Source organism: Melanotaenia boesemani, chromosome 19 (genome assembly GCF_017639745.1).
Source record: "Melanotaenia boesemani isolate fMelBoe1 chromosome 19, fMelBoe1.pri, whole genome shotgun sequence".
In the NCBI taxonomy this organism is placed as follows: Eukaryota; Metazoa; Chordata; class Actinopteri; order Atheriniformes; family Melanotaeniidae; genus Melanotaenia; species Melanotaenia boesemani.
Window position 1 is genome coordinate 26,232,266 of NC_055700.1, and position 25,392 is coordinate 26,257,657.

The 25,392-nt window shown below is 38.9% G+C and overlaps 1 protein-coding gene across 4 annotated transcripts in view; it reads left to right on the forward strand.

The window, feature by feature from the left end:
• Positions 1–25,392, forward strand: part of rab27b (RAB27B, member RAS oncogene family) — a 79,176-nt gene that overhangs the window by 32,739 nt on the left and 21,045 nt on the right. The window contains exons 1-2 of one of the 4 annotated variants that reach the window (XM_041970567.1): positions 4,789–5,068; positions 6,606–6,822. The exons of 1 other annotated variant lie outside the window; for it this stretch is intronic. The gene's annotated coding sequence lies outside the window, so the exon portion shown is untranslated. Of the gene's footprint in view, positions 1–4,788; positions 5,069–6,605; positions 6,823–25,392 lie in introns of those variants that run through there. 2 more of the 4 variants (XM_041970568.1, XM_041970569.1) reach the window with 2 other exon arrangements.

The following is a 25,392-nucleotide window of genomic DNA, read 5'->3' on the forward strand; positions in this document are numbered from 1 at the left end:
CTACACGTTTCCTGGTTCAGCAGTGAGATAGGTGCCCCCTCAAACAGTAAACCAATACACTACTTTCCAGCATTGTTTAGGCAGTTTAAACCAGTCTGTGCAGTATAAGAAAAAAAATCATATAAGAAAAATAAAAACATTTTTGCTATGAACTAGGGATATGCACAACTTATCGACTCGTTAATTAATTAAAACTAGGACTATCCAAAATAACGTGTTAATGGTGGTAACAAATTTATGTAATTAATTGTGTTAATATTTTTAATGCAATTATCGCATGTACGGCATAACAAGCCCAATACTTTTGTCATTTCTCCGCTATGATGGCCGGACACGGAGGCGTCTAGAGGCAAGATGGAAAAATGAGCCTGCTGACTCTATGGATGGATTTGAGAATAAAAAGAACATTGGTGGAGCAGGATGGTGGTGTTTTAACACCCACACTCTTTGTTCGTGTTGAGGGGGTCCTTATTTCTCCAGCATTGTGTATGAATGTGACAGATCTAGTGGCTCTCTGGTCTCCTCTCCGTCTCCTGTTGTTCCCTGAATCATGACAGCTCACCGTGATCAGCTGATCGGCTTTTCTGTTGCTAGTACCTTCTCTCTTGTAGCGTTTGCTTATCGTTCAGGTGAGAAGGAGGAATCTAGCAGTTCACGGTTCATACACAGCACATATTTACTGCAGAGTATTGTCTCTGGCAAAACCCTTCTCTAACACAGTAGCTGACAGGTCATAGAAAGAATTTAAGGGCAGGTCTAGAAAAACTTTGAAGGGAGGGCAGGCAAGAGGTCTTACGAGGGCCACAATCCAGCAGGTTTTCTCTGTATCTCTGCTTCAACACGCCAGACTCAAATGAATGAGTCATTGTGTAGTACTTGATTGGCTGTTAGATTAATTTAATTTGATTAAATTAAAAGCAGGCGCCTTATAAATGCAGCTTTTTACCAGCTCAGAAACATCAACAGAATTAAAAGTTTAGTCTCCCAGAAAAACCAAGAGAAACCCATCCATGCATTCATCTCCAGTAGGCTGGATTAAGACGGATTTATACTTGTGCGTTGTCTGCGTGCGGTCGGTTAAGGCGTAGCTGACGCTAGTGAGTTTGCTCTCACACTCGAGCATAGTGGGTGTACGTTGTTTTGGTTACAACACAAATTCAGCGAGAAGATCCAGATATCCGGCAACACGTGATTTCAAACTGACCAATCACAAGGGAGTACCTCCACATAACCGTCTCCGTAGAAGGGATGCACGTCAGATCTGGAAGAGGAGCGCGTCGAGCTTCTGCGGACCTACGCGGTGCCTACAGCGGTGACGTAGATGCCGAGTGACGAGTATAAATCCACGTTTACTATCTTTTAACAGGACTTCCTAAAAAGAGCATTAAACACCTGCAGCTCATCCAAAACACCAAAGAGTTTTAACCAGGACTAAGAGATCTGAACACATCACACCAGTTTGGAAAGCTTTACACTGGCTTCCTGTCAGTCACAGAATAGATTTTTAAACCCTTCTGATTGTTTACATCCCAGAGCGGTTTAGGCCCAGAATACATCTGTGACATGTTCAGAGAATATAAACCTAGCAGAGCTCTTAGATCCAAAGACTCTAGTCAACTAGTCCAAACCAGAGTCCAGACCAGAGTCCAGACCAGAGTCCAGACCAGAGTCCAGACTAAACATGGAGAAGCAGCTTTTAGCTGTTATGCTGCAAACAAGTGGAACAAACTGCCAGAGGAGATTAAATTTTCACCAGATGTGGACCTTTTTAAATGCAGGTTAAAAACATTTCTTTTCTCATGAGCATACGCATGAAATCTGTACACTAACTTTTAACTTATTTTGCTTTTAATCATTTTATTTAATTTATGATTTTATTATGATTTTTGCTATTTGGTGCTGCCTTTTACTACTTTTTAATGCTTTCTTTATGCCATCGGTAATGCTTTCTATGTTTTATGTAAAATACTGTAAAAATCTTGCCTTCCCTTTGTGGAAGAAATGTGGTCAGAAAAACATCTTAAATGATGGTGATTGGTGCTCACTTAAACATTTGAAGAAATTAGGTTGAAAGAAAAAACACCAGCAGAACTCAGAGCTGTGTTTAATAGTGAAAGTAAGAACATTTCCACATGAACAATGTGAAGGGAACTCAAGGGATTGCGAGTGAGAAGCTGTGTAGCCATAGAAAAACTACTGATCAGTGAGGCTAACTGAAGAAAAAGGCTTCAGTTTGCTAGAGTCCATAAAGGCTGGACTCTGGAACAATGGAAGAAAGTCATGCGGTCTGATAAGTTCAACATTTACCCTGTTCCAGTGTGATGGTACTATCAGGATAAGAAGAGAGGCAAATGAAGTGATGCAGCCATCTTGCCTAGTGCCTACTGTACAAGCCGTTGGGGGCAGTCTATGACCTGGGGTTGCTGCAGTTGGTCAGGTCTAGGTTCAACAACATTATGTGTCCAAAGAATGAGGTCAGCTGATACGTGAATATACTGAATGAGCAGGTTATTCTATCAGTGGATTTTTTCTTCCAAATAATTGAATTGTGTTTCAAACAAGGTCCATAAAGTTATGGATGAGAGAGTTTGGAATGAAGAAACCCTGACTTCAGCCCAACAGAACATATTTGAATGAACTGGAGTGGAGGCTAAAAGCCGCTCCTCCTCCTTCAATAGCAGCGCCTGACCGCACTAATGTGCTTCTGGAGAAACAGTCAGAAACGCTGCCTCCACCGTGTTTGACTGATTGTATTATGCATCGTTCTGGCATCTTTTCATTTGTTTGATCCAAACACCTGAAATTTGGACTCATATGTTCACTTCACCTTCTTCCAGTGTCTTTGCACATTAACCCATCTCAATCTTTTCTTTTCTGAAATATGCCTTTTTCTTTGCAATTCTGCCATGAAGTCCAGCTTCCTGAAGTCACCTCTTTACTGTTACTGCTGACACTGATGTTTGATGGGTACTGTTTAGTGCAGCTGCCAGTTGAGGACATGTGAGGGATCTTTGTTTTAAGCTACATACTTGCAAATATCTCTTAACTTGCACAGGTGTGCATCGGGGCCTTCCACTTGTTTTTCTGCCCTTGTTAGAGCCAGTTTATGCTGCTGTCTAAAGGGAGTAGTTGAGAGAATGGTGAGAGATTTTAAGTTTCCTTGCAATGTCTCGCATTGAATAGACTTCCTTTCTAAGCACCACTATAGACCGGCAGCTGTCTAAAGAAAGTTCTTTCTTTCTGGCCATTTTGAGCCTGTAAACAAACAGATAATAAACTAACCTAAAGAATGTCATGCTCCCTTATTAGTATAATGGTATACAGATGTGCAACACAATTGCAAAAGGGTTTTCTAATCATCAATTAGCCTTGATTGGTATATCTATATCTATAGATAGATAGATAGATAGATGTATACACAGTATCTCACAGAAATGAGTACACCTCTCTCATTTTTGAAAATATTTTATTATATCTTCTCATGGGACAACACTATAGAAATTAAACTTTGACCTACAGAATATCAAAGTTTAGTTTGTATAGTTTGGTGTTTTGTAAGTCTCATTTCATTTAGATATATACATTGCTTGCAAAAAGGGACTGTAAAGTAAAACAAACAAATTAAGAAAATAAAATAAAAACTAGCACAGAACCAAACAATAAACATTAAAGTGTCTGACTTAGAATTAATTTAATAGCAAAACCCAGAGTTAATTTTGTGGACGAGCAGCCTGAAGAACCTTAATCGGATAACAAGATATCTCCAAATAAACTGTGAGTTCACTTCTGTCATAGTTTAACATGTTTGACATGAAGGCTTACAGAATCTGATTTTCACACTATAACGGCCATAAACACGACATGACAGGTCCACCACCTTCCTGATATAAACTAAACACAGCAAGTAGCCTCTTCTTCTTCCAACTTTTCCTTGTAACTTGCACTAGTTTCTTTTTTCGCCAGTTCCTCATTGCATATGCATATTAGCTGTAAAGCCCCACCCAAGAAGATGTCAGGTTTGTTTCCTCCAATCAGACATCACCTTTCTGAGGCTGTAAGTGGTGCTCTGCAGATTTAAAGCATAAAGTTTATTTTCCACATACAGTATGTCTTGTAGTAAATAATGTAGAAACAAGGTTAAAAATATTGACTTTTACCAATGGGAGACTTTAAATTATAGTCTTTTCATCATGTTCTTTTCTTAATGAAGGCACATGAAAAGCTTGTCTTTGAAATGTGAATAAACTTTGTCAGACAGGGAACAAGCGTGTGAGGAGAGAAGAAAGAAAGAGCGAATTACCGATTTGTATCAGATGTTTTTTATTCTCCCTCCATCTGCTCCTGCGCTGTCTCCTCATGTTATCATCACTTTAGAGGATTGAAGCTTCTAATGAAGCTGCAGTGGCTGTCGGCCAGCTTTAGACACTACAGCTCAGAGCGGGGCGCAGACAGACGTTCAGGAATGACACATTTCCTTACTGTTCAGTACGACTGCACAATTACACAACGGTAATGAAGACAGATGACTCAACAAGTAAATCAGTGTTTTTTTAAGCTAACTTCACTTTAAGTTCCACTTTCTAACTTATCAGTCTGATGTTTGTGATTAAAAAAATCTAGTTTTTAATTGAAACTAAACTATCATTTACCAAGTTTTATAGCCTTAGTTTGAATCAGGAAGCTGGATGAGATAAAAAAAAAAAAAGAAAAGAATAAAAGAATGAAAACAAACAGATACAGAAGTCATTTCCTTCATTCCAGGACTCACCTGCTGTAACCTTACATCACTCATTCCTATTTTAATACCCCTCTTCTACTGAGCGCACACACATTCACACACATAGTAGAGTTTCCTCTACTGGTATGACCAGAGGCAGCTCTGCACTTAGCAACTGATAAGGGTGTGTGTGTATGTGGGTGGGTGTGTGTGTGTGTGTGTGTTCAGACCTAGCTTACTGTAGCTCACCGCACCCTCTCATTACACATAGAAACAGACTGAGAAGCAGAAAGTAGCAGAGAAGAAAGAAGGAAACATCACATCCACAGAGTGGAACTAACCAGTTAGCTGGTAAGACATTTAACTAGTGATTGGAATATGGATTTGGTTAATTAATTAGACAACACTAAACTGTTTTAAGTTAGTATGCTGAAGATTAGGCAGTACTAGTCCATGAAGTTGTCAGATACTTTTGTTATACGTTGTTGATCACTGTTCTGATTTACCACTTAGTTAGCTAGTGAAGCAACCAACACTGGCTGGTTAATGGATTGTTTATTTAACTGGTAACTTTATCAGACCAACAGTTATGAGTTCAAGTATTTATAAGAAAGATAATGATTAAGTCACTTCCTACTAACCTTAGATAGTCTGTTAATTTGCCGGTTGGTTTGGTAGAGTTTAGTATGTTATTGGTTGGTAGTTAAGTGAACTAGCTGATAATTGAGGCACTTACTTATCAATATGTAAGTTTTATCGGTCAGTTTGTCTTGTTGGTTGTTATTTGGTTGCTGTGCAGGTAATTAGTTAACTGGTTAACTGCTTGATGATTAAGTGAGTTGGTTGTCATTGTGCAAATAAATCAGATGGTTTGTCAGTCAGTTAGTTGCTGGTTAATCAGTTAGTAAAGCAACTAAAGTTTGGTGGTTAGCAGGCTATTTAACTGGTAAATAAATTAATCAGACACAGTTATGATTACAAAGCAGATTAGTCACTACTTACTAACCTTAGGTAATCTGCTAATTAGCTGCTTGGTTTGGTAAAGAGTTTTGGAATGTTACTGGTTAGGTGAATCAGTTAATAACTGAGGCGATTTCTCATTAGACTTTGGGAAACATCTGTTAGTGAGTTAGTTGTCAAGTTAATCCGTTTGAGCTATTTACAAGTTAATCTAGTTAGTATTTGGGTTAAAGTTGCTTCACCCATCATGTATTCATTGATTCTGTTTGTTGGTTATTTAGTTCACCGGTCACAAGCTACATGACAACAGTAAGACAGAGTAATTAAACTAGAAGTTAATCTACCGAGCAGTGCTAGTTCATAAGTTTGTTAGTTATTTACTTAGTAAGTTGTAATTATTTGGTGGTTTCTTTTTATTTGGTGAACGTGTGATGCTGCTTTCAGAGATGTAAAGTGTTTGTTCGTGATTTTGTCAGCTAAGTTATTTAGTTAACTGATTGGCCAGTTAGTTGTGAGTTGTTAAGTCTGTCTTAGCAAGCAAATTATTTAATTAGTCACCCCCCTAATAACCGTTGGAAATTGGTATGTTTTTTGTTCCATTTGTGAAAGGTTTTGTTTGTGTGCTATTTGGTCGTGCAGATAATCAGTTTCTTGGTTGTTAAGGTTAACTTGTTGATAATTGAGGCAGTTGGTTATTGGTCAGTTAGTTGCTAAGATTATGGTTTTTATGCATGGGATTCAGTCAATCCTTGGTTTAGACATCTGGTTGCCATTGGCTAATCCTTTTTAAAGTTGTTGTTCAGTTGTTCTTGCAGTGAGTTGGTCAGACTTTTACCAGTCAGTTGTTGATACAGAAATCCAATCAGCCTGTTGAGCACCAAAACAATTAGATAGAGCTATTAAACCAGTCATCCATCCATCCCTGCAGCCAAGCAGCAAATCAGCTGCTCAGTAAGGGGTGTGGCTTTGTGGTCTGTTGCCTCCAGCTGAATGGTAGTCATTCATCCAGTCATCCAGTGATCCCACCTCCCAGCCACCCACCCAGCCAGTCAGTCAGTGGCTGTAAATGCTGGTCAGCTGCTCTGGACGCCTCGTATCTCCCTCAGGATCTCACACTGTTGAATCAGCTGAGGAACCACTGAGAGGTAAGAAGCTCAGAATGTCAGCAGGATGATTGTTTGTCGAGGAGATTTTACAGATGGTTGCTGACTTTTGTCGGCATGTGACAGACTGGAGGGTGAATTCGGGCACATGAGGAAGGCTCAGAGTAGAGAAACTAACAAAAAATGAGATAAAGAATGCTGTTTTTAAACAGGGAAATGTGATCTGTGCGTGTGTTTTTGTGGAATGTGATAGTGCCCTTTTCAACAAGTTGATAACTGTTATTGTCTTGTTGCGCTCAGCTGCATCATCCCGGCAGCTTGGTTATCTGGCCTCTGAGCAGTCGTGAATTTTCACGCAGTCTTGGTCTCATGATAGCCGTGATGTTCTGAAGAAAGCATGAAGCTCACACTGCTGTCTTATTAAGAGCCCACTTAGATTAGCTTAGAGCTGTAATTCTAAATCATGGCACCACTTGGTCTTGTAATTGTCAGAGTTTATTTTTATTTTGTTTTGGAAAACTTGTTAGTATGAGCTGAAATAAGATGGGACTTTGAGATAGACAGAGCTAAAAACAGAAGTTTAGAAAAAGATGTTTACATGGAATACACCATTGCAAGGAATGTTAAGTTTTTTTTTATATTTACAATCATAACTTAAATGTTTATTATTGACAGTATAGTTATTTCCCCAAAAAAAGGTATTTTTTTCTTTCTTTCCAGGAAAGATGTTAATTAACTGATAGAAAAAAAATCTGTTAAAAACATGAAAAAAGGCCACAAAGCAGGAAGTTTTGTTAAATGCCTGTCAGTGAAGTAAATATACAGATTGTGACTCGTATAGCTCATTGGTGAAACCACTGGTGTAACCATGCAAATTTATGCATGTCCAGTATTTTTACATAAAATACTAAAAGTAGTTTTGTGTTTCTGAATTTTAAATAGTCCAAATTTAGAAAGTACCATAGCAAAACGTAGCTTAGCGTGACTTTTTTTTTTTTTTTTTTTTGGTTGTACTGGGTAAAATAAACCAGTAAACTATGAGATTACAGATTAAAATACCCTGCAGTATGTAAAGCAATCAAAATGAGCTCCATCTGCAACTTTAAAATAAAGGGTAATTAATCAATAATTGTAATATCCTACCGCTTTTTTACATGGTACTTTAGGTCTGAATGAGTTAGTATTTTTACTGAAAAACATTTGCATGACCTATAAAAGACAACTTGGATCTGACAGCGACTAGAGGCATTCTTAGATGAGTCGGGTTGCGGGGGCAGCTGCCTAAGCAGGGAAACCCAGACTTCCCTCTCCCCGGCACATTCACCAGCTCATCTGGGGGGATCCCGAGGCGTTCCCAGGCCAGCCGAGAGATGTTGTCTGTAAAGCGTGTCCTGGGTCTTCCCGGTGGGACGTGCCCGGAACACCTCACTAGGGAGGTGACCAGATGCCCGAGCCACCTCATCTGGCTTCTCTTGATGTGGAGGAACAGCGACTCTATTCTGAGCCCCTCACTGATCACTAAGCTTCTCACCCTATCTCTAAGGGAGAGCCCGGCCACCCTGCGGAGAAAACTCATTTCGGCCGCTTGTATTCGCAATCTTGTTCTTTCGGTCACTAGCCACAGCTCGTGACCATAGGTGAGGGTAGGAACGTAGATCGACCGGTAAATCGAGAGCTTTGCCTTTTGGATCAGCTCCTTCTTCACCACGACAGACTGATGCAGAGTCTGCATCACTCCAGACGCCGCACCGATCCGCCTGTCGATTTCCCGCTCCATCCTTCCCTCACTCGTGAAAAAGACCCCGAGATACCCTATTGCAGACCCAGAGAGAGCACTCCATCCTTTTCCGGCTGAGGACCATGGTCTCGGACTTAGAGGTGCTGATTCTCATCCCAGCCGCTTCACACTCTGCTGCGAATCACTCCAGTGAGAGCTGAAGATCACGGCCCAATGAAGCCAACAGAACCACATCATCCGCAAAGAGCAGAGACCTATTCCTGATCCTCTTAACACCTCGGCTGCGCCTAGAAATTATGTTTTGAAAGTTATGAACAGAATCGGTGACAAAGGGCAGCCTTGGCGAAGTCCAACCCTCACCGGAAACGACTCTGATTTACTGCCGGCGATTCAGACCAAGCTCTGGCACCGGGCAGGGACAGCTCATACAAGGGGGTCCGGCACTCCATACTCCCGGAGTACCCCCCACAGGAGTCCTTGGGGGACACGGTCAAATGCCTTCTCCAAGTCCATAAATTGGTTGAGCGAACTTTCATGCCCCCTCCAAGACCTCGAAGAGAGTGTAGAGCTGTATATATATATATATATATATATATATATATATATATAAACATGCCATTTTTAGCCTTTAGCAGTAGCTTTAATTTGACCATAATAATTCTGTTTATTTAAAGAACTTTCAGATTTTGGGAAGCAGATTTCTAATTATGCTTAGGCGTAAAAGAACTTTTTACGTGGTACCTAAAGGTCTGAGCAGGTTAATCAGTATTTTCACTGTAAGACTTCAAGCTATAAGAGTTTATTCACATTGTGGTTTTGCTACCTCGACTTAAGTAATGAGTCCAACACTTCCTCAAAATACTTTACTACTGTGAAAGTGATGATAAATGCTATTTTGCCCTGCTCATATATTACTCATTTCCTCTTTTGTGTTTTATAACCGAGGCAATTTTTAGGTAAATATTTAAGCATGGCTTGTGTAAATGGCTTGTGCTGTGAATTATTAAATCTTCATGAGTTTACCGGTGGGCTCAGATTTTGAACCACAGCATAATGCTAATTTTACTCTGCTCTTGTTAAATCATGTGATAATTTATTTTCACACCTGTGATACCAATGACGACATCTGAAGAGATTATTCAAAAGAGACAAAAAATACTTAGTGAAAAAAATAAAACACAATACCAAACAAACTCAACTCTGCTGTGTTAGAGGCTGGGAAGATGTGGAGAGAAAGCAGCTGGGATCGGCCCTGGCCTCTAAGGATGGATGGATGTCTTAGGGGTTCCCTTGGTAGCTACCTGAAGGCCTTTGTACGTACTGCTTGGCTTTAGGCAAATTTTTTTTTTATAATTATAAGCTTAAAACATACTGTCCACCATTATTGGTCCATTCTTCTATTTTTTGATAAAGTTTTTGCAAATTTGTTACTTAAATGTATTTAATTTACCTATGGTTAGGATTATCTCTGTATAATTGATACAATAAGGGGAAAACTTTGATTAAGACAGTTAAAAAAATCTGAAAATTACACATTCGTGTCTCGAAGTTTTCATTCAGGAAATGTTTTATCTCCTTTATTGTTCTTGAAGGTTTAGTTGTAGAGTTGCTGTGTTATTAACAAGTGACAAATAAGGATGTAAATAGTTAAATAAATGATATTGTAATCTAAATTTCCACTTCCCTTTACTTGTTCCCTCTTCCTTAAACCCTGGTGAAGCCAACAGGATTTTTCCTCTGAGCCAAATAAGTAGATGGATGGAGCAGGTGCGACAGGCGTGACAGGTTAAAGGATTTTCAATTCTCTCTTCAATTGGATTATTTCTGAAGGAGAATATCGACTACGACTTTATAGTTAAACTGATTACTCAGCCATATTTGGGGAGTGTTGACAAATGTGAGTGCCATGGTTTGTGAACTTAAAAGCTTCTTCAAGAGGAAATTTAAGGGTGGAAGGCCATGACGATGCCATTTGGAGGTATCTTTGTGGATGCATTTAAAGCCCAAAACAATTTAGTCTGAGTTAATTTGACTAAAACTGGCATTTTTATGGGGCTGAAGAACTTGTTCTTCTTCTTTTTCAGCAATCTGATTTGTTATTCTGAGTCCATATGGGATTATAGGAGTATTTCTGTTTATTTCAGTGACTACATTAATTTGTTATAAACATTTTAGAAGAATAAGTTTTTCCACACAACTCTGGATCTAGAAACCATTTTATAAAAGGAGGAAGTGGAGACATACTTATTGTGAATGATGGAAATGTATTGTAACAATAATATCTTTCACAGTAAAGACTAAAGAGCAGGTCAAACACTCCTCTAGATAATGATGCTGTGTTTTAACTGTCCTGCGGCAAATAGCAGAATCACAAATCCAGTCAGCTGATTGATCACATGACCTCTAATTCAATAAGAAAAGAAAGGAAGCAGTTTCAAGCAAAATGAGATAATTCTCAACAGACTGAAGGAGAGCGTATAATAACAGACACCTCAAGTAGAAATGAACAGTAACCATTGATTGGAAGGTGAGTAATGAAGAATAAGGAAAATATTTTATATACGTTCACTCCACCGTACCAGTACTGGGTTGGATCCCCTTTTTCCGTCAGAACTGCTTTGATTCTTGGTGTCATAGAGTGAACAAGCTGTTGGAAACATTCCTCAAAGATTTTGCTCCTTATTGACATGACGGCATCACACAGTTTTGATTTGTCGGCTGCATCCATGACAATGTCTGTGACATGGTCAGCAACAAAACTCAGGTAGGCTGTGGTGGTTAAACCAGGCCATGTTGGTAATAAGGGGCCCAAAGTGGGCCAAGAAACTATCCCTCCACCCTTACACCAGCAGAAGCCTTAACCACAGATAAAAAGCAGGATGGATCCATGTTTTCATTTTTCCACCAAATTCTGAGCCCAGCATCTGAATGTGGAGCTGAAATGGAGACTCATCAGACCAGCAACGTTTCTCCATCTTCTATTGTCCAGTGTTGGTGAGTGTGTGTGAATTGTAGCCTCAGTTTCCTGTTCTTAGCTGACAGGAGGCACCCGGTGTGGCTTCTGCTGCTGTAGTCCATCTGCTTCAAGGCTGGACGTGTTGTGTGTTCAGAGATGCTGTTCAGCAGACCTTGGTTGGAACCAGTGGTTGTTTGACTTACTGTTGTCTTTCTGTCATCTCTAACCAGTCTGCCCGGTCTCCTCTAAGCTCTGACATAACCAGACAGACAACTGCTGCTTACTGGATATTTTCTCTTTTTCAGACCATTCTCTGTAAACCCTAGAGATGGTTGTGTGTGAAAATCCCAGTAAATACTCAGACCAACACCCATGCCACGTTAAAAGTCACTTAAATCTCCTCATTCTGATGCTCAGTTTGAACCTCAGCAACTCATCTTTTCCATGTCTACTTTACTAAATGCAGTGACTTGCTGCCCTGTGATTGGCTGATTAGATATTTTTGTTAGCAAGCAGCTGAGCAGGAGCACCTACTTAAGTAGCCGGAGTAAGAGCGCATGCATTTGATTTTGATTAGTCACATATATTCAAACTGGAAAAACCTCTAAATTTATGTTCCAATAATAGATACTGAACTTATTATCTTAGTTACTCCAGCAGATCCAGTAACGTTATCACCACTCTAATCTTTAGTTTAACACTAGTTCCAATATTTGTCTATGGAATGTTATTTTAATGTTTTTTAATACCATACATATTCAGTTTTTTGGTTAACTATACTAATGTCATCATTAGCAGTTTATATACCGGTGGTATCTTTGAAATTACAGTTAATAGCAGCTTTAAAGGAACAGTGTGTAACAAACACTGACATCTAGTGGTGAAGTTGGAGATGGCAACCAACTATAATTGCACCTATATTGTTAGACTTAACTACATAAAAAAAGCAAGCAAATGTATTAGTCCAAAGACCTTTGTTCTTCATAGATTTCTATCTGGGGAAAAGCCACACCAGTGTTAATTAGTCTTTTCAGCCTTTGGCTATACTCAGTCGGCATTTTCTCTTCATGCTGTTGCTTGAATGATGAGGCTGATCCACATGTCATTGCATCTTCTTGCACTATCTTCCTTTCCTTTCTTCCTGATCTTTCATTTCCTAAATACAAGTATATACCCTCAAACATCTTCAGAGCGGTAAAGCATTGATTCCCTCACTTTCTTCTTCTTCATTGTCTTCTTCACTGTATTCTTTTTCTATAAGTGTTGTTATTGTGATTCGTCTTTGTAGAGAGACCAGCTCTGAAAATTATATTAATGGTTAATTTAAAGGTAATAAAAACATAATAATAATGTGGTTTGATGCTAAATTAAGCCTTGTACCTACACAACATAATATTTCTTTTTCTCATTGTTCTTTATAACTGCAACACACTGAAGCCTAAACAGCCACATTAAAGTAGGGCATCTTAACATTTCAGGAAACCACAAATGCATGAGCTGCTTTGCTCAGCATATTCAGGCTGCTGAAAGGTGATGTTTGACTTTAAAGTCAGACCATGATCATTTCTAAACCCTTACTGAAGTAGGTCTAACAGCTAAACCTGTTTTTTTTACAATGCGAAATTTATGACTGTTCCAGATGAAAGATGACCACCCAGCCTCGTCGTGTATTGGATAATGAGAGAGGGTCGAGGAGCAATGTCTTGACAGTCTTTTGAGCAAATAAAGTCTGGGATAAAGTTTTGTCAGTAGCAGACATGTAGGGTTATCATCCCATAGTGTCACTGCTGCAGATCTATGTCTGCTAGCCAGCCATTAGGATCGTAGCTTAGAATAATTTGTCAAATAATGAAAGACTGGTATGTTATTGTAAAAACAAACAAAAATGGTGTGTATGGATGACAAATGTACTAAACCTAAGCGGGAGCCTTGTGCATATGATGTCTCGTCCAGTATAGACCATGACGGGAATTGTAAGAAACTCCTTTTCAGATATTTCTTCTGAGGAAGAAAATGTTCTGTAACTCATTCTACCATCAACCCCTCTTACTCCTCATACTACCATGTTACTGTTTGATACTGTACTGGACATAGTTCTAAGAAATGTTGATATATTTATTTGCAGTTTCCACAAACGTAAAACAGTAAGTTGTTCTGTTGACTGGGTTGTTTTAGTTTTGTATGTGCTGTTATTTATGAGCTGTGATTGAAGTTTAACTACCATTATTACATTATCAGCTATTTTATTATAGGTGCACCTTGCTAGTACCAGGTTTTCCTTTCCAGAACTGCCTTAATTTTTGGTGTCATAGATTGAAGAACGTGTTGGAAACATTTCTTAGAGATTTTGCTCCATATTGACATGACAGCATCACACAGTTGTTGCAGGTTTGTCGGCTGCATCCATGATGAGAATCTCCCGTTCCACCACATCCCAAAGCTGCTCTACTGGACTGAGATCTGGTGGCTGTGGAGACTGTTGGAGTCCAGTGAACTCATTGTCATGTTCTAGAAAGAAGGTGGAGATGATCTGAGCTTTGTGACATGGTGCATTATCCTGCTGGAAGTAGCATCAGAAGATGCACCACTGTGGTCATAAAGGGACGGACATGGTCAGCAACAATACTCAGGTAGGCTGTGGTGGTTGAACCAGGCCACATTGGTACTGAGGTGGCCAAAGTGGGCCAAGAAAATACCCCCCCACCATTACAGCAGCAGCAGCCTGAAGCGTTGATCCATGGCAGAATAGATCTATACTTTCCTGTTTCCACCAAATTCTGAGCCAAGCATCTGAATGTGAAGTTTAAATGGAGACTCATCAGACCAGCAACGTTTCTCCATCTTGTACAGTGTTGGTGAGTGTGTGTGAATTGTAGCCTCAGTTTCCTGTTCTTAGCTGACAGGAGGCACCCGGTGTGATCTTCTGCTGCTGTAGTCCATTTAACCAGTAGTTGTTTGGCTTTCTGTTGCCTTTCCATCATCTCCAACCAGTCTGCCCATTCACCTCTGACCTCTGACATCAACAAGACATTCTGGTCCAGACAACTTCTGCTTGCTGGATATTTTTTTTTCTTCAGACCATTCTCTGTAAACCCTAGAGATGGTTGTGTGTGAAACTCCCAGCAGATCAGCTGTTTCTTAAATCCTCAGTGAGTCATCATCATGTCTGCATAACTAAATGCACTGAGTTGCTGCCATATTGGCAGATTAGATTTTTATTTAACAAGCATTTGAATGGGTGAATTTAACAAAGAGGTCTGTGAGTTTAAGCACATGTTCTTAATAGCTTAAATACTTACTGTCATTAACATTATTGGTGAATGATGGTTTAGTTGCAGCCGACAGTTTGTAGACTCGCAGGTTTAAATCCGTCTGTTTGTAAAATGGCTGCATGAACATTTAATGATCAGTAGTTTATAAATTCATGACAAGTGTAGGAACTTCCACCAAACACCAGGTAAACTCTGACATCTGAGACTGAAACAGGTAGCAACGCATCTAAACCTGAACTTCATTGTTAGCAGATTGTGACGATCTAAGTTAATAATAATTAGTGTTTCTTCATCGTCATGACTCTTCACCTCGCTTGTGAGTTTATCACGGTTAGGACGTTTCTTTTTCTGTCTTTCTCTGTGGAGCTGCTTGTTCTTCCTTACCAGTGCCCTCTGTGGCAGGCCTCTGGGACCTCATATCTGCACAGGGAACAAACATTTTTTTGTCTGAAATGCCACAAACAACAATCCCAGCAGTGTGCTGTGTACAAATCCACTGCTGCTAAATGATGTAAACCAGGTTAAAGTAAAAGCTTCAGCTATTAAAGTCATGAGGGCAGGATGAGGCACAATGCACGATTGTCTCTCCACATTAGCCTGAATTCCACTTGTCTGGCTTGAGTTGCATTTCATCAGGTTTCATGTGGCTGGATGTAATGGAATCAAGCTTCTGCTCTTAAAATGTTTAATTTATTTGTCATACTGGGACTGAAAAAGTTTTTTTCTTTTACGTTTAGAATGTGATGACGGCTATTTCCTTGATAGACACTCTGGTTAAAGATGGATCTGTAGGTGTTGCCTTTGTAAGGTTGTTTTGCAGTGAAGTGCTACCAGACAGGGAGCAAATGGAAAGTGTTAATATGGACTAGTCATAGTGTGAGTGGGATCACTGCTGTGTTAAAGCAACTCCTCACAGTGAACAGCACAACATATTGATTTACCAGGAAATGTCACAGGTTTTTACTGCAGCACTGTAAACACAATCTGTTCTGCACCGGAGATAAGCCGTATTATTGACTTCTTTAATGATCTCTTTCACATACAGTTCTCATGTTTAAGCTCTTTATTGTCTTTTATCTTTCTGCACATTGTTTAAAATATTTTGTAGTAAAGCCATTTAATGTGTTCTCCAAAAACTGTGATTGACCTTAAAATGGCACCCTTAAATCCACAGGGGATGCTGTCCCCTGGGCCATGATATTCTTAATGCCAAGCTGACATTTTACCCAGAGAACAGTGTTGGAGTAAAGCCAATACAAAGTGGTTCTCATTTCATTTTATTTTTATTTTGTGGTCTCTAAAAGACATACTGTCTGCATGTCTTCTTAGTCAAAGAGCAGCTCCTCCAGTATAGCCTCACTGAGAAGAGATATTTGTCTCGTGACTCTTAGGAATACTGAAAATCTTTACGATTTATCCTCTTGAGACCAGTCTGGAAAACAGTTTTTCTCTTTTTATGCCAGCATGTACTTTTAGTAGATGAGACCCATGCTCTTTGACCATCTTCTTTATACCCCTCAGCAGTCCTACATCCATGCTGACCTTTCAGATGCAGCTGTGGGGGCTGGGTGTACAGATGTTTGCTGACCTCCAGCTGTGAGATTGAGGAGGGATAGAGTAAACTGTACTGGAATCAACAGATAAAATGGCATATGAGTCAAGGGTAGTGAGGGTATTAAATCTGGTCTTGTTCTGTGTCCAAAACCAGTGGATTTCTGACTTGTGTGTCCTGTTTATACACTGATCAGCCACTCAATCAGGTCCACCTTACTGGTAATGGGTCAGACCCCCTTTTTCCTTCCAGAGGTGCCTAAATTCTTGGTGGCATAGATTTAACAAGGTGTTGCAGGACTTGAAATACCACATGCATGTGTATGTTTGTGTGTTTGTGAGCAGTGGACTTAATTTTTGATAGCACGTGTAGCCGTGCAGGTTGGGGAAATAGACAAATCTAGTGAGTTTTTTTATTTTTTGGTGTTATGGGAGGTTTTCGTACACAGCGATGTAAAGCATGGATAGTTTACTCTTCTCAGTGAGTAGCAGTGCCACCATAGGCCCCTCCTCCGTCCAAAAGCACTCACAGGAGGACTGGTCCTCATGCAGCTGGCCCTCCCAGCTGCAGTTAAAGCAGCTGATGTTCACCTCTGTTCAGCACCCAGACTCAAAATAATCGAGCTGGGTCTTCTTATTGAAGTGTATCTTTTGACATTTTTACTGAATACATTTTGTCTAGACTACATAATACTACAACTTCTTTTTAAAGGCTAAAAACGTGTGGGGGAAAAAAACTGTGGTATTCAGTCATCTTCCAGTCTGGTGGAGATGATAAATTTATTCTTTCTGTTTTTGGTTTGTCCCTCTATAAAGCAACAGCTAAATAAAAATCTATTTAAACACACACACAACAAAAAGGAAAAAGAAACCTCTGTCTTTATGCAGAACTGATGTGTGTTTCCAGCTCCCTGCGCTGCACGTCATGCACTGAGCTTCCCATGCACCAAGATGAAAATGGGAATTTTTTCTGTAGTTTGTGAATTTACATTTATGTTTCTGCATTTTCTAGCTTCACTAGATCCTGAAGACTCAGTTGTTAAACCTCTCACCGGGAAAAGTTTGAATGGCTTCGCATCCTCCATGGGTGCAAAACCACCTATAGACTATATCAGAAGGGAGACTCATGCAAAATTTCTCCGCAGTACAAAGTTACGGTGTGTTGGAGTTGTCTCTTAATTCCGAGCAGTCGAGAATAGGAGACGTTTTTACCAGGTAGTTGTCCTCTCAGTGCTTCCTCCTCTCCCCCTCCCTGTCCTGTTACTTATTGTCTGAGAGTGGATGGCAATAATGTGGATAAGATGGATGGGTGGATGGAAGGATGGATGGATGGATGGATGGATGGATGGATGGATGGATGGATGGATGGATGGATGGATGGATGGATGGATGGATGGATGGAAAATTTTTTAACATAACATGTAACATAAAATAAGGGCTGGACATGTTAATTAATCAACACAAACAATTATTTTATTGGTAATTAATGCAGTTTTAATGCAGTTTCTCTTGGTCTTGGGGTGGTTATTCATGTTTTTCTCAGTTTGTCTTAAAGTATGTGCTCCTGATTATTGTCTGCTTTGTTTTCTTACCGAGAATGCGGGATATTTTCTGTTGAGTTTCTTTACAGGTGTAGCAGCTTGTCTGGTTTCTCAATTAAATTCAATGTAATTATCGTCTAAATGCTTTATGTTTCTGCTATGTGCTGATTACAGGACTTAAAGGATTCCAGCACCATGCTGGATCTCCGGTGTGCAGAGTTTTCACGACAGAAAATAAATAAATAAATAAATGAAGGAGATTTATTAATAACTATTTAATAACTTGATATGTGTGCTGATGTTGTCACATTGAGTTTATCTACTAATGGTATGCGAAGAACGTGGCTTTGGTTAGTAAAGCCTTTAACACCAATCAGAAGTTGGAAAAGCTGTAGTTGAGATCCAGTTGCTGTTTCGAGCTACGCTATCGCCTCTTTGGATACGAGAGATGATGATGAATATTGTACCTGTAAACGTGGGTACCTCAGTTTTGTTGGTGGGATGGGCTTGTGAAGACAGGTTAGCTGTCTGATATTAATGCCACATATTTTCAGACACATGCTCTCCATATGTTCTCTGGTGGGAGTGTGCTCGGGGGAGAATTGTGAAGTTGTGCACCCATGTAGAGTCTGAAATGAATTAAGGTAAATAACATCAGGCCGTTCAGTTTTTAAACTGTCTATGAGCATGGATGGAAAAAATGTTCAGACGCAGTTAGCTTCTGATCTGTGATATACAAAAAGAGCAAATCCACTGCTTTTGGGGGACCCAGACCACATCGGACCAGGTCCTGCTGCAACCTTCACAGTCCAAAGAGCCATTTTCCCTTAGCCAGCTAAATAAAACTCATTTAGAGTCAGAGCAAATGTTACAAGACCTTTTAAAAAGACAACTTATAGTTTTTGATAAATATCTGCTATTGTCATTTTTGAAGAACCACATTTTTATTATTAGCTTTTAGTTTTTGGAAATTCAATTCAATTATTGACTGAAAATTTGCTAAAAAGCCTGCATTTGTTTTATATCTATATTTAAAATCATTAGTTAGTTCTTTAGCATTTTAGCCATGTATTATGAACCACTGTGGACGGTCCTGAGAGCCACTTGAAGCTCTGGATCCACAGGTTGCAGACTGTTTGACTTGGGATGTTTATATCTTGACTGAATTATTCTATGGAGCTGGATTCACTGAAAGATAAAACAAATGTGGTGCTCTAGAGTGAAGGAAGTCATATGGAGTAAGCCGTTTTGGACAGGTAATAATCAACCAGTCCAGAAGGCCGTTTGAGGAGCCATTGCTTTGGTCTTTCTGCTTGTCTCATCTCACTTTGTCTGCTTCATTTTGGCTCTGAGATGCTGAAAGGTTCTGGACAATCAGGGGTAAACCATCTGGATGTCTTTGCAAATTAAATAATCAAGGGACAATCCTTATCTGCGTTAGCAGTTATTGATTGCTGACTCCAGAGAACAGATTGGAAAAGGCAGCAAAGGGCTTCAACAGAACAGATGGAAAACAAATTAGTCGTCTGATCTGTTTAAGATGACTCACAGGCCACAACAACCAAATGCGAGTGTCTGCTGACCTTTTCGGACTAAGATTTAATCGGGAAACAAATGTTTTTAAGCTACACTATGAGAGACTACCTCTGAAATAAATATGTTGGTTGTCACTGATATGTATTTGTGTATCATTAAACTAGTTTTCTAATATTTTATTTAGTTAAAATATTGGTTGTCAAATCTTTTTTTTTCTATTACCCATTTTTGTAGAACTCTTCTTTCCATAAGTTTCAGATTACAAAGATCTGTTGTGAGCTTGTACTGAGTCATTGATGTCATGTTGTCACATTGATATTCCCTTCTTAATCAGCAACCTACTGCTGTCATCTCACAGCTTTATTAAGTTATCGCTGATGCAAGTGGAACATTTGGTGGTTTTTAAAGTAAAATAATGAAACTCGTTTGTGTTTATGTGAAGGTCATGTAGCTCTACATGGGACCTGCTGTTTTATTAAGTTTTCCCTTTTCTTTATGTATAATGTTCAACAGAGCTGTGTGACTTGTTTAAATAAATTGTAATTGTTATGTTCTAAATTTGAGTTCTGTGCTTCACTGCAAGTGTTATTTTTACATTTAAAAACGATGATAAAATGTTCTGGTCCGTTTGAATTAGAGTTGGGCCGATACCGATACTAGCATCGGAAATACTCACAGATCCTGCCAAAGGTAAGGGGCTCAGGATCTGCGAGTATTTCTGTCTAAACACCATCCGATACCACAGAAATGGAATAATTTTTCTTTTTTTTCTGCCAAACACCACCACACAGTAACAGGAAGTTATGCAATCTTGCTTGATGATTGTTTTGAGTTGGTAGGAAGAGAAGCAGCAGCACATGAGTCACGGTTGTGCTAACATGTAGCATTAGTGTTATGTTAGTAATGTAGCATCATTACTTATTAGAAAGTCCCACTATCAGCGACATGCCTAATATGCAGGGCTGACGTTTCCAGAGGCTGCACGAATGCTGCCAACTTTAACACCCAACCCTGTGGGTTGAAAACAGATGCATCTACACCTCGTCCTTCCAGGATCTCCAACTATGAAACATATGCATAACCAGCAACACCACTACAAAAACCAGGCATCTCCATATTCAAAGCTACTGCCAACTTAGAATAACCAGTTAGCTTAACGTGAAGGTAGCACATGCCCCGGCCCCTGTCAACCCAGATATCTGCTCATGTAGGTTATTGTCGTGCAGAATTAGACGATGGCCTACGATGTAAATCGGTGCCCTGTTTAGTAGAAGACTCAAATATCCTGACAGCTCAGCTGTTCCCACACGTCTCCACAGCTTGCTGAAACTTTTTGAGTCACTTCACTCTTTATCAGGATTCCTATCAGATTGTTGGCTGAGAGTAATGACTTATTTTTCTAGAACAGGAAGTCAGTTCTGGTTTGATATTAGTCAGCATGATGAAGCCTTATGGTTGGTTGTTTTTTATGCTAGATTACTTAAATAGTGAATAAAAAAATCATTCAGCAAGCCTGCAAAGAGCTACAGAACCAATATGCACAAAATATTCTTTTAATTTCAAGAAAATCCAATGAAGTGATTTAAAAATGAGAAAAGCATGGCTATGCCCAGTTTAGATGTGGGATTCTTCAAATAAGCTCTGAATTATTTTCTACAACAGTTCAAGTTGAGGCTGCCAGCTCTGTATCAGCCTGACTGAAAGCAGCCTGCTCTTATCACACAGATGTGAAGGATAAGGGAGGAGGAAGAGCACAACTTCCTGATCAACGCTGTGATGATTACGATGATGATGTGTCCTCATCTCTGCACAGAAAGACCCTCCTGCCTTAACTCCTATCTTTCCATTTCTTTCTAACTTGTTCTGTGTGACCTCTAGTCTGGGCCCATTTATTCCTCCTCCATATTGAAATTTTTCTCCTCAGCCTGAATATAACAAAGTTTCTGACCAATTTAACCTTAATTATAGTGTATATACTCTATTTTTATTAGGTGTTTAGCACAGTGTAATTTTATCAGCTGATATAACTGAAACTAATATAACCTAATAAACTCTTGTATCACTCATAAGTGAAGAAATATTTGAATCATCTCTCACTACAAAGCAACAATTTACAGAGACGCTCCTCTAAAATTACCATATTGTTGAATCAACATCTTTTTATTAGTGCTATAACAAACCAGAGCATAAGGTAGCCCTGCTTGGCTGCTGCAGTGTGCTCAAGGTACCTAATAAAATGGCGCATTAAGGAGGATGAAATATTGGATAAAGCACTGTGGGTTCAACTTCGTAACTATACTGTGGGCTCTACTGATATGTGCATAAATTAATACAACGGCTGCAAAAGTACTCACGTATTTCTTTGACTTAGTGCAGCAGGAAACATTATATAAACACTTCAACTAGCTAAGAAATTATTAGTTGCTCCTCCATTAGCTATGGAGCAGCTAACCTTCTGGCTCCAGCTCATCCTTCATGTTGTTACTCTGCACTTTATTCCTGGGTTAGCAGGGTACAGTAGCCCAGTGATTCCTAATCATGGAAAGGCCGCCAATGCTTGGGCCTAGAGGGCCACAAATAATTTTATTTATTTATTTTACTTTTAGGCCGTGAAGGCCGCACAAGTTATCATTTGAAGACATGAGAGATATTACTGAGAAGGAAGCTCTGTTGCAATACCGCTTCCCACCACTTGGTGGTGGTAACCCATCAGTCACTTTTTACAAACTCCATTAAAAAGAAGATGTTCAGCTAACTGCTAGTGTGTAGCAAAAGTTCTGGAGAAGTATTTAAAAAGAAAATATTAAGATAAATGTGGTCCCAAACCTTCCTTAAAAGACAAAGTACAGTTTTACAAATTGAAGTAACATCTAGCGTATGTAGAAAAGTCATTGGAATTATTTGAATGTTTTTTTTATTTAAATAAATAAATAAAGTTTACATTTTATTTATTACATTTACTTGTCAAATGCTGATTGGCTGAACGTTAACTGAAGACAGGGAGACCCCACTCCAACAACAACAGGTTAATGCCTGCACATAATTAATTATTTTCCTCTCCACAAATCATTGATCAGCTTACTAAAATGCAGGTGTTCCTTTTTTATAAGGTATGTTAATGTTCACTTGAATTTGAATGTTTTTAAATTATTCCAAATTAACTTTTGAACTCGTATGTGAACTACCCCAGCTCTTATAGTTTTGCTGTTAATTATACAAACTCTAGTAAAGGAATGGGTACTGATGGAATATACTGCAGGTTAAATGTCAGCATTCTATCTTATTTGGCTGGTAAGTGGCATCCCTCTTGATTCTCACAGCGCTGTCTGAGGTGCAGTGAGATTATTGTCAGAGCTCCTGCAAAAACACTGTCCTCACTGCAATAAAGCACAACATTATACAGGCTTCCACTCAGCTGACTAAATTAAAGTCTTATGATCCTCTCTCTCGAGGCAGAAAGAGTCCAGATTCATTACATAAATAATTGCATATGAATTATTAAGATAATGAAAATCACATTGTGAGACGGATCTGGATGATTTAAAGACAAGGTAATACCATTAGCATACAGGTTATCTCTGATCTCAGGCCCCCCCACATGTCACAATGCCTGTAAGGAGAAGCTGAACCCAAAATTGCTCCCAGTTATAGTATTTTGTAAAAATCCTGAACCACTAATCACTTGTTTAACAGGCTGTTATGAAAATGAGGAATATGTGCAAATGTAAATAAAATAGTGTAGTTTTTTTTTTGTTTTGTTTGTTTGTTTATAATTCTTAGAAGCTAGAAAGTAATTGTTTGGTCTGAGCAGTTTTATTCTTCATCTGTGACCCTCTGAACCCTCTTAGACAAGATTTCTGTCATAACTTTAAGTAGACTTCAGTTCTCCAGGCTTCTTGAGGGACTTTCCAAAGCTCTTGCGTCTACCTTTTGTTCCATCCCGATCCAGATGATCCCACGGTACCTCAGTAATGTTGAGGTTTGGGCTCTGGGGAGGATTCATCCTTCCATCAGACCTGATGCCACTGATTTTCTCTCCAGTTCTTGTGTCATGTGGCATACCTCAGCCTTTTCTCCTGGTTTTCCTTCCTTAAGAATGGCTTTTTGACACCCACGATTCCACGGAGATCAGGTGGCCAGATATTCTGTTTTACCTGGATATCTCCTTTTACGAATATCTACAAACTACTTCCGGAATTTCAAAATTGCTCTTATTTCAGCCTCAACAATATAAACATTGGATTTGCATTGTGTTTCACCCCTCATACTCTCTTATTATACACTCTCTGCTCATAGCCCTTCAACATAGCTTGAGTAGAAGTGAGTAGGGACGGTTTGAAAACAAGGTACAAGTGTCGGTCTCATTAGGTCCCACCTTAGGGCATCATATCTGCCAGTAGGGAATTACTTGTTTGATTGTCTTCTCTGTTCAAACATTCAGTTGGTCAGTGCTACGATGAGCACCAATGACTGCCCTCTACTTGAGTTTCAACAACACTAGAAAATGGTGAAATTCACAGATGAACTACAGAAAAAACTACCCATGTATTTGTCTTGGGTGAGATACAGGGGAAGGTCAGTAAGTGACATGCAAAGCAGAATAACAACAATCTGGCAGCTCACATCACTTCTGCGTAAAGACAGGTTTTATTTTATTTCTTTTTAAAAATATTTTTAATTGTTATTGCTTCACAAGGGAATAAACATTAAACAAAAAGAATTAAGACTTGGCTAAAAGTTATCTTCTTAACCCCTAAGAGATCCTTTAAAAACCTTACACGTTTGATCCAATGGACAAAAATAAAGTCACCTTGTCAAAAATGCTGTAAAAATATTATATGTTAATATTTTTCCACTTCAAATTAACCAGACTTTTAGAATAACTTAGCCTGAAATATACATATCAAATAATGATAGCATAATTTTTCAAATAGAAAAATTTAAATATAAGGCTTGTAGTCCAAAATTAAATCTTAATGTCCACAAATGAATTTGTTTGCTATATGTGGATCCAAAAATGGCATTTATAATGATTTTCAATGGAACATTTTTTGTCCTTAGGATCAAATGTGTGAGTTTTTGTGCAGCTTAGCCATTTTAGACTAATTCAATGAACTCACATTAAAATTAAAAAAAAAATCTACTGGGAAATTTCAGCTTTCATCAAATTTCATCAACACAGCCAAAATGATATGAAAATAAAAATTTATAAAGCACAAAATGGACCATCTCTTTAGGATTAAACTACATGTACATTAAACACCACAGGGGACAAAAAGGTTTTTTTTTTGTTGTTGTTGTTTTTTTTCTCCTTACGCATTCACACTTTATTTCATCCCCCCAAAAGACAAAAACAAAACATAACTGTTATTTTATGTTGTTGCCAATATGTATTCAGTGAAAAAGGTTTAGGGTAAGGTATTGGACTTTATGTTCTTATGGCGAGTAAAGCTCATTATCATACTGTAGTAGTTCTGACTGTGGGCACATTGTATTCACATGGTCATAGTGTCTCATGCAATACACTACAAATCTTTTTTACAATCTAAATCTGGTCACTTTAATGGAGGCCATTTCTGATGACATTTTAGCCAACAGTAGATGGATCAACTAAAGGTCCAGAATCATCTCTCAGGGCTTTATTGGATTTCTCTCTTATTGGTTAAGGACATCTTTTTCAGACACCATTATAGATCATTTACAGGCCTGGCTTCTTTTGTCCTTCCCTTTTCCAGTTTAATTAAACTTAACACACCATGCCAAGATATGCCAAGTTTTCAGTTAATAGCTCTTTAGAATCATCTTGGTGCAAAAATCCTGTTTACTGTCTGTCGAACTGTCTTATATTTGGTATTTTTCATAGATGCAACTAAAGAAAGGTCTTTGTCTTTTATATGTAGAACAACACTGGGCCTTACATTGAGTTAAGAGCCTTTTTATGCTTGAACGTTCAAGACGTTTATTGTCAATTCGCTCAATGCACCAGACAGACAGGAGAATCGAAATGTTATTTCTCTC